This window comes from Entelurus aequoreus, linkage group LG09 (genome assembly GCF_033978785.1).
Source record: "Entelurus aequoreus isolate RoL-2023_Sb linkage group LG09, RoL_Eaeq_v1.1, whole genome shotgun sequence".
NCBI lineage: Eukaryota > Metazoa > Chordata > Actinopteri > Syngnathiformes > Syngnathidae > Entelurus > Entelurus aequoreus.
The window spans coordinates 5,441-14,665 of record NC_084739.1 but is presented as its reverse complement, the minus strand read 5'-3'; the positions used below and the strand labels follow the sequence as shown (position 1 = coordinate 14,665).

General features: G+C 19.5%; 2 non-coding genes across 2 annotated transcripts; both read right to left on the bottom strand.

Moving 5' to 3' along the window:
• Positions 1–3,087: 3,087 nt before the first annotated feature.
• trnaf-gaa (transfer RNA phenylalanine (anticodon GAA)) lies at positions 3,088–3,159 on the bottom strand. The gene has a single exon. It is a non-coding gene; the product is annotated as a tRNA-Phe (tRNA).
• Positions 3,160–6,298: 3,139 nt separating this feature from the next.
• trnay-gua (transfer RNA tyrosine (anticodon GUA)) lies at positions 6,299–6,378 on the bottom strand. The gene has a single exon. It is a non-coding gene; the product is annotated as a tRNA-Tyr (tRNA).
• Between the last annotated feature and the right edge of the window lie 2,847 nt (positions 6,379–9,225).

Here is a 9,225-nt window from a genome sequence, read left to right as displayed (position 1 = left end):
CAAAAAATAATATTTTATAAAAATTAAAATAATTATAATAAAAAAAAAAAATAAATTTATTAAAATAAATAAGCTTATTATTATTAATTAGTATTACAGGATTTCCTCTATGATTATACTAAACTAATTATATAATGTAATCTCACCTACTATTATATAATTACTAAGATGTTTCCGTTCATTAATAATAATAATATATTTTATATTATTTTATGCATTAAAATTATAATATTTTATATTATATATTTATATATTTTATAAAAAATTATTTAATGTTATTTTATTATATTTTTATAAATACTTATTATAATTTTTTAATATTAAATTGCATACTTTGGCTAATAGGCTGAACAACCGCCTTTACTATATGTATGCTTACACCGGTCCTCTCGTACTAAGTGAAATTAATAAGTATTTAATATACAGTAGATAGGGACCAAACTGTCTCACAACGTTCTAAACCCAGCTCACGTACCATTTTTATAGGCGAACAGCCTAACCCTTAATAGCTTATGCACCATTAGGATATGATGAGCCGACATCGAGGTGCCAAACGACATATTAAATAGGAACTTCAAAATATCATTAGCCTGTTATCCCTAGCGTACCTTTTATTCGATATTCGATTTTACATTCTTGATAAAATCGGATCACTAAATAGACTTTAATCCTTATTTTAATTGTTATTAAAATAATCAAGATTTACAATTTTTAGAATTAACATTAATATGAATTTAAATCAAATTACTCACCTCCGTTACTATTTAGGAGGTTACCGCCCCAGCTAAACTGTCTTTTATATCAATATATATATATAATAATAATATTGGTTTTCCAAATTTAAATAAACCAAATTTCTATAATTATAAAATATAATATATAAATAATAACAGTAAAGGTGCATAGGGTCTCTCCGTCTAGCTGTATATAATCGCATCTTCACGATAAATTCAATTTCATAGGGTCAATTCTAGAGACAGCGGGGCAGTCGTTACATCGTTCGTGCAGGACGGAACTTACCCGTCAAGGGATTTTGCTACCTTAGGACCGTCAGGATTACGGCCGCCGTTTACTGTGTTTTATAAAATTGCTAACACAATTTTTGTTATACTAACAGCACTGGGCAGATGTCAGACTTTATAATTTTTTATATCAAAGTCTTATGTTTTTAATAAACAGTCGCTACCCCCAATTTTTTTCTATAGAGTTTTTTATCCCGAAGTTACAAAACCATTTTGCCGAGTTCCTTTAAAATTGTTACCCCTATAATTTTATTACCTACCTATGTCGGCCATACGGTTAATGAATATTAACAATCGCTATATAACCGAATTATTATTAAACGTTTATCAATTTAATAAATGTTAGGCTTAATTATTTTAATTTAAAAAATATTATTACTCATACCAATATTATCATTACTTATATATATATATTTTTTACAAAATAGTATAATTTAAAGTACGCTCTACTACCTAAATTATGGAATTTCGGTAAATATTTTATTTCAAACATTATAAACTATACTATTAATTTTATATGAGTTATTACACTATCTTTAATAGAAGGCCACCTCCAAGTCCACTATTATAATTAATAGTATGTTTTTAACTAAATATTTTTAAAAACCTTAATTACCATTCTGGGCTGTTTCCCTCTAGTCAATCGATCTTAGCATCGATAGACTGATTTAATTTAAATAATGTAATTATTAGATTTAACTTTACCTACATTATATATATACTAAAATATATTTCGTAGAGAACCAGCTATAACTAAACTTGATAAGCCTTTCACCCCTATTATTAAATCATTTCAAAGTTTTGCAACACTTACGAATACGACCCTCAAGCATTGCTATCAGTCTGTTCAATAATAGATCGTTTAGTTTCGGGTCATAATTAAACTAAATTATTTAAATACGCATAAAAATATGCTTGCTTAATTATTAAATTATTGGTCCATTATACAAAAGGTACCATATAGCGTAAAACTATATGTGTATATATGCATAAAATTTAAAATATTTAATATATGAATTTTCCCTCGCGGTACTTTACAATAAATATTATTATATATTATTAAGAATATTCCATAATTGTACTTTTATTAATAATAAATTATTCATTCACTATAATTAAGTACTATATCAAAATATAGTGGTATAATAAATATAATAATAATAATAATAAAAATAATAATAAAAAAATAATTAGTATAAATTGAAAAAACACCAAACGGTAGAATTAATAAAAATTCTAAATCATACATTATAAAAAAAATACTTAATAATATAATGGATTTATTATAAAAAACTTCAATACTTTCGTAATTTAAAAAACCACATTCAAAATTAATAAATGAAGAAGAAAATAAATTTGTTTGTTTAAAAAATCTAGTAGAAATAACTAATAACCAGAATATCATAGTAAAACACAATATACTAAAAATAATAATTAATAATAATATAGATCCCAATAAATTAAACAAACCAAACCTAAACATCCAGTATGGGTTCAAGCTTGTAATTTTTTTTCTATTTTAAAACAAAATTCTGAATTATTAGATAATTTAGTGGAATATTTATATATTTTAAAAGATCTTTTTCTTACACTACCACCTAAACCTATTTTTCCTTTTATTTTAAATAATATATTAAAATTATCGATTTTATTATACAACAATCTTCTATACAAATTTAAAATAAATCTATGTTTTTTAAAATGATTATAAGATAATAAAAAAGATAAACCAAATAACAAAAAATTGATAAATTTTAAATAAACATAATTTATTGAGTAATGAAAAAAATTAAATATATCTGAAAATAAAGAATTACCCCCTCTTCTTTTTATAAAATTTAATAATTTTTTTAAATATTTAAATGAATATAAATAATTAATAATATTTAAATTATAGAAAAAAAAAATTCTATATAAAAAAACACCTTTTAAATTAAATAAAAAAAAAAAATCTAAAACTACTAAATTTTTATAATTAAATAATTTTAATAAATCTAAATTTATTAAATTTTTAATTATAGAGAAACTATTGATAATGTTATTAAAAGTAAATATATATATAATATATTTGAAATTGGATTCGAACCAACGACTTTTAGGTTTTCAGCCTAACACTCTACCACTGAGTTATTCAAATATGTATAAAATTATAAAAAATAAAGAATAATATATAAAAATAATTAAAAACCCATATGATCACAAAACCTTTCCTAAATAATTTATTTTATATCTAGGTAATAAACCTCTAGATAATATACCAAAACATAAAAAAAAAAAAAATTTAATATATAAAATCATTGTAAATTAATAAATTATATTATAAAAAATATACAACAATACCTAATATTATACTTAAAAAAACAAAAGTTTCTATAAGTGCAAATGCCATTAAAGTTGTATTAAATAAACCTTCAGATTCTTCTGGATTTCTTGAAACAGCTAAATTATAACTAGAAAATAAAATACCTGTACTTATAGCTGCTCCTGATATAGGTAAAACAGAACCACCCAATACTAAAATTTTAAAAGCAGATATAACTAACATTATCAATAAAAACATATTCGATTTATTTATTATTAAATAAATTAATTTTATATATATATTTATATTTTTAAAAAAAAAAATTAATTTCCTATAAATTGATAATTTTAAAAATTGTAAAAAATACTTTAAAATTTTATATATCATATAAAATCTATTACTTTTAATACAATACTTTCCAATTAAATTTTTTTTAATTTTTTTTTTTACTCTTTGTTTTTTTATTTTAATAATAAAAACTGATTTTGTATTATTATTATGCAAAAAAATATTTGCTAAATTATATATAAAATTATAAATATTAATATACATGTATTTATTAAATATATTATAAATTTTTAAAGAAAATCCATTTTTTGAAAAAGAATAAAAAATTTTAAAAAAAAATATATTTTTTAAATTTAATATTATATTTTTTTTTTTTAATAATGAACAATAATATAATTTTAGTACTATAAAGTTTTTTTTTTTAGTTATAATTATAAATTATCTATCAACTTCACCAAAAACAACATCAATAGTACCTATTATAGAAACTAAATCAGCTAACATGTAATTTATAGCTAGTTTATTTAAAAATTCAAGACTAAAATAAGAAGGTGACCGTATTTTACATTTATATAAATTATTAAATATTAAAGATAGTGAAACACCGAATGAACCTTTAGGAGATTCAATTAAAGAAAATGAACTAGAGTTTTTTTTTATAGTTTTTAATTCTATTCAACTAATAAATTTTACAATTGTTGTTTCCATTGATATTTTTTTATTTATAGCATTAGAAATAGCTGTATTATAAGGAATGTTATTCAAAATTAAAATTAAATCATTTATTATTTTACAACTTTCTAGAATTTCAACTAGTCTTATATTTAACCTACTGTAATTGTCACCTATTGGTGATATAAAACTATTAAAATATAAAGAATTATATATACCATAATAAATACTAGAATTATTAAAAATTCTTAAATCCAATTTTAATCCAACACTTCTAGCTAATATACCAGATAAATTATAAATATTACAATCACTATAATTCAAACCGCCAATTCCTACAGTTCGTTTTTTAAAAATGCCATTTATATTTACTATATTAAAAAATTCGTTTATAGAAAAAATAAAAGACCTAATAAAAGATATTAATTTAAATAAAATAAAATTAAAATAACTAAATGAGATAAACGGTAAATATAAGGCAGCATGAAATCTAGCACCGGAAATATTTTCATAAATTTCCATAAAATTTTCTCTTTCCTCAAAAAATCAAAATAAAGGTGTCATACTGCCTAAATCTAAAGCGTGACAACTTATGGCTAATAAATGATTTAAAATTCTTGTAACCTCATCAAATAAAGTTCTAAAAATTAAAGTAATATAACGTGGAGAATATAAAAAAATATTTTCAACACTAGAACAAAATCCGTGTTCTTGACAAAGCATTGAAACATAATCCATTCTATCAAAATATGGTAAAGATTTATAAAAATTTAATTTATTTTCAATTAAAAACTCGGATCCTCTATGTAATAACCCTATATGAATATCTATATTTTTAATTACTTCATTATTTAATTTTAAAATAATTCTTAATACACCATGAGCTGCCGGATGTTGGGGACCGAAATTTATTGTACAAATATTAAAATTAAATTTTTTTTTTTTTTTAATGTGAATATTGTATAAATAATTAAATATTATTAATTATCTTTTTTTTTTTTTTTTTAAAAAAAAAAATGGTTTTCTAGTTATTGTATAAAATCCAACATTATCAAAACTATTTCATCAATTACACTTCAATAAAGAAAATTTATATCCATTATAAATTTTAATATATAAAATAAAAAAATTTAAAAAAAAACCATATATATTAATTTTTTTTTTTATTAAAATTTTATAATAAAAATTTTTATATTTAATAAAATTTGAAATTTTTAATATTTTTTTTTTACGAATAGTCAATAATATTTTTATATTAATAAATCAATTATAATTACATGGAATTTATTAATTATTATATATAAAATACAAATTAATATTTTAATTTAAAAATTATTTTTTTTTTTTTTTTAGTATTATTTTTTTTTTTTAATAAAAATATAAAATTCAAATAAAATCCTATAAAAGGTACATTTATACTTATTTTTTTTTTTTTTCCAATATTAAATTTTCTATTTATAAAATAAAAATAATTTTTTAAATTATAAGCATAAGTATTTATTCTTATTTTACTTATTTTTTTAGAATGATATCAAACACTAAATCAATTAAAAAATCACATATTATTATAAACAGATGCTATAATTAAACTAGATTTCTTGATTTTTGTAAAATTACAATAAATTTTAAACAAAAAAATTTCAAATCTTTTATTTATTTTATTAGATTTATTATTAGATTTTGTTCTCTTATTTAATTTAGAAAATCCCATAATTAATCTAGAATGTTTAATATTATTTTTATTTTTAAATATTAAAAATGAAATATAAAATAATTTATTTGAATTATTACAATATAATTTATTGTTCAATTATAAATTATTATTAGAAAAAAAAAAAAAAATATTAATTTTAAATTTATAAAAAAATTAAAACCTAAAAAAAATGATATATTAAAAAATAAAATTAATAAATTTATATTTATACTTATATAAAAAATAATTCTAGTATACTGTCTAATTCTTGAATATCTTGATTTATTAAAAATTTTATTTTTATTTATAAAATTATTGATCTAAAGTGAATTGGATTCGAACCAATAACGGTTTCCCAATAGATTTACAGTCTACCGCTTTAACCATTCAGCCACCACTTTAACTAGTTTTTTTATAAAAGAATTTTTCTAATTTAATTTTAAAAAATGTACTATATAAAAAAGAATACAATCAAAATATCAAAAAAAAATATGCAAAAAAATTAGATAAAAATATAAAATACATGTGAAATAATGTATAAAATAATATAAGAATATCTCTAAATAATAAATAAATATATAAATAATTATAAAATTTTATAAAAAAAGAAATTTTTAAAATAAACTTATAATAAATTCTTGAAATTCAATAAAACTTAATAATATAATAAAAAATCTAATATTTTGTATAAAAATTCTTATCAACATTATTAAAAATGCTATAAAATCATAAAAAAACTCTATAAAAATAATAGAACTAGAACAACTTCCTCTTAAATACATCAAAAAAAATATACCTTTTTCATATAATATAGAAAGTGGAACAGATAATAATAAACAAACAATTATTATTAATAAGAAAAAAAAATATTTTATAATATCCATTTTAGATAAAAAAATTAAAAAACTAAAACCAAAATAAATAAAAAAAAAAAAATAAAAAAAGAAAGTAAAAAAAAAAATCGTCAGCAACAATTATTTCTTTTTCTGATTCTTTAGCTAACATAGTTAAAGAGCTTTGAAAACCTGATTTTATATTTAAAAAATTATTAATATTAAAACAACTTATAAGCAAAATACACAATACTAATGTAATAAATAGTTGTTCAAATTGAAAAAACCTCAATTTTCAATATAATTAATATACATTGATAAAAATGAACGATCATATACTAAAAAATCTAATACTACTTTTTCAAAAATAAAAGTATTATTATAATCTATATAATCTTCCAATTAATTAAACATTATAATTTATTTTTTAAAATAATATACTAATCTATTATTTTGTTTAACAAAAATTAATTTATTATAATACATATTTTTTTTAATTAAATGTGCCTCTATAAACATAAAATAAAAAAAAAAAAACACCTATTAGAGTTATAAAATGGCCAGAAGTAGCCATACCGTGTCAACCCATAAAAATTGCTGGATAATCATGTACTCTTCTAGGCATTCCAGAAAAACTTAATCAAAACATAGGAATAAAAGTCAATCATTGACCACCTGTATAATATATTATATGTAATAAACCCAGAGTTTTGGAATAATGCAAAGAAAAAAAAACATTAAAATAATAGTAAAAACCAGAAAAAATAGACATAACGGCTGCACCGGATAACATAAGATGGAAATGAGCAATTACATAGAATGTATCATGCATAGATATATTTAAACTCACATGGGATAATCACATACCGGTTAATCCAGAAACTAAAAAAAACAATATAAAAAAAATACAAGCTAATCCCGGTACATTAAAAGTAAAAGATCCATTTAATATAGAAAAACTTCAATTTACTACTTTTATAGTTGCGGGTAAAGATATCATTATGGTTATAGTACTATATAAAGATCTACTTCTATGATCCAATCCAATTAAATACATATGATGACCCCATACTAAAAAACCCATATAAGTCATAACATATATAGCTCAAATCATATGATGTTTAGCAGCTAATCTTCTGTTGGCTAATCCACCTATAACTTCATTTATTATACCAAAAGCAGGAACTATTAATACATATACTTCTGGATGCCCAAAAAATCAAAAAAGATGTTGAAACAGAACAGAATCTCCACCATAACTATAATCAAAAAAACTTGTATGTCAGTTTCTATCTAATGATAACATAATCATAGCAGAACCTAATACGGGTGTTATAACAGCTAACGTTCTAAGCATTAATAATAATGATATTGTTATAAAAGGTAATAAAACTCTTCTATTTTTTAAACCAGGCATTGATAAAGTTCTTCTTGTAACTAATAAGTTTACTACAGATATTGTTGTAGAAATTCCAGCAAATATAACACCTATTATTAAAATATCTTGAGATCCAAATGCTGTAAATCTTAAATTTGACGAGAATGGAGTAATAAAAGTTCAACCGGAAACTGTCATACTAGCATTACTACATTTTGAAATAAAATACTTTTTTTCTTATATTTTTTAAATTATTTCTAAATAATACTCATATATTAATAATATTATTATATAAATTATAGTAATTAAAAAAATTATTATTATTAATATATATTGAATTATTATTACTATTATAATTATAAAACATATTATATGTTAATTTATTGACATTATTTAGATTAACAATTTGAAAACTATCAGTATATAAATAAAATTGTTGTCTTAAAAACCAACTTTTGATATTAATAAAAAACCACATGGTTGAATTCAAAAACCTAAACTATTTAATCTGGGAAAAGCTACATCTTTAGATCCTACATGATAAGGTATTAAAAAATTAGCAAAACCACCAAAAAAAATAGAACGATAACAAAAAATATCATAATTAAACCATGTGCAGTCATAACTTGTAAATATCGCAAAGAATCCCCATTAAAAAACGGACTACCTGGATAAGCCATTTCTAATCTAATCATTGAAGCCAATACGGCCCAGTTAAACCTGTTACAAAGGAAAAATAAAAATAATTTAATCCAAGTCGTTTATGATTTATTGTATAAAAATACTTCTTTATAATAAATTTACGAGTAGAATTAAATCATAAAAAAAATTTATTTATCACTAACAATTAAAATTAAAATAAAAATATTTTTTTTTTTTTAAAATAATAAGATAATAAATATTTTAATAAAAAAAACATTAAAACTATAAAATATAAATTAATTATATATCATAAAAATATATGAATTAAAATAATAATAAATTATATAAATAAACAAATCTATTATACAAATTATAATAAATCTCTTATACAAATT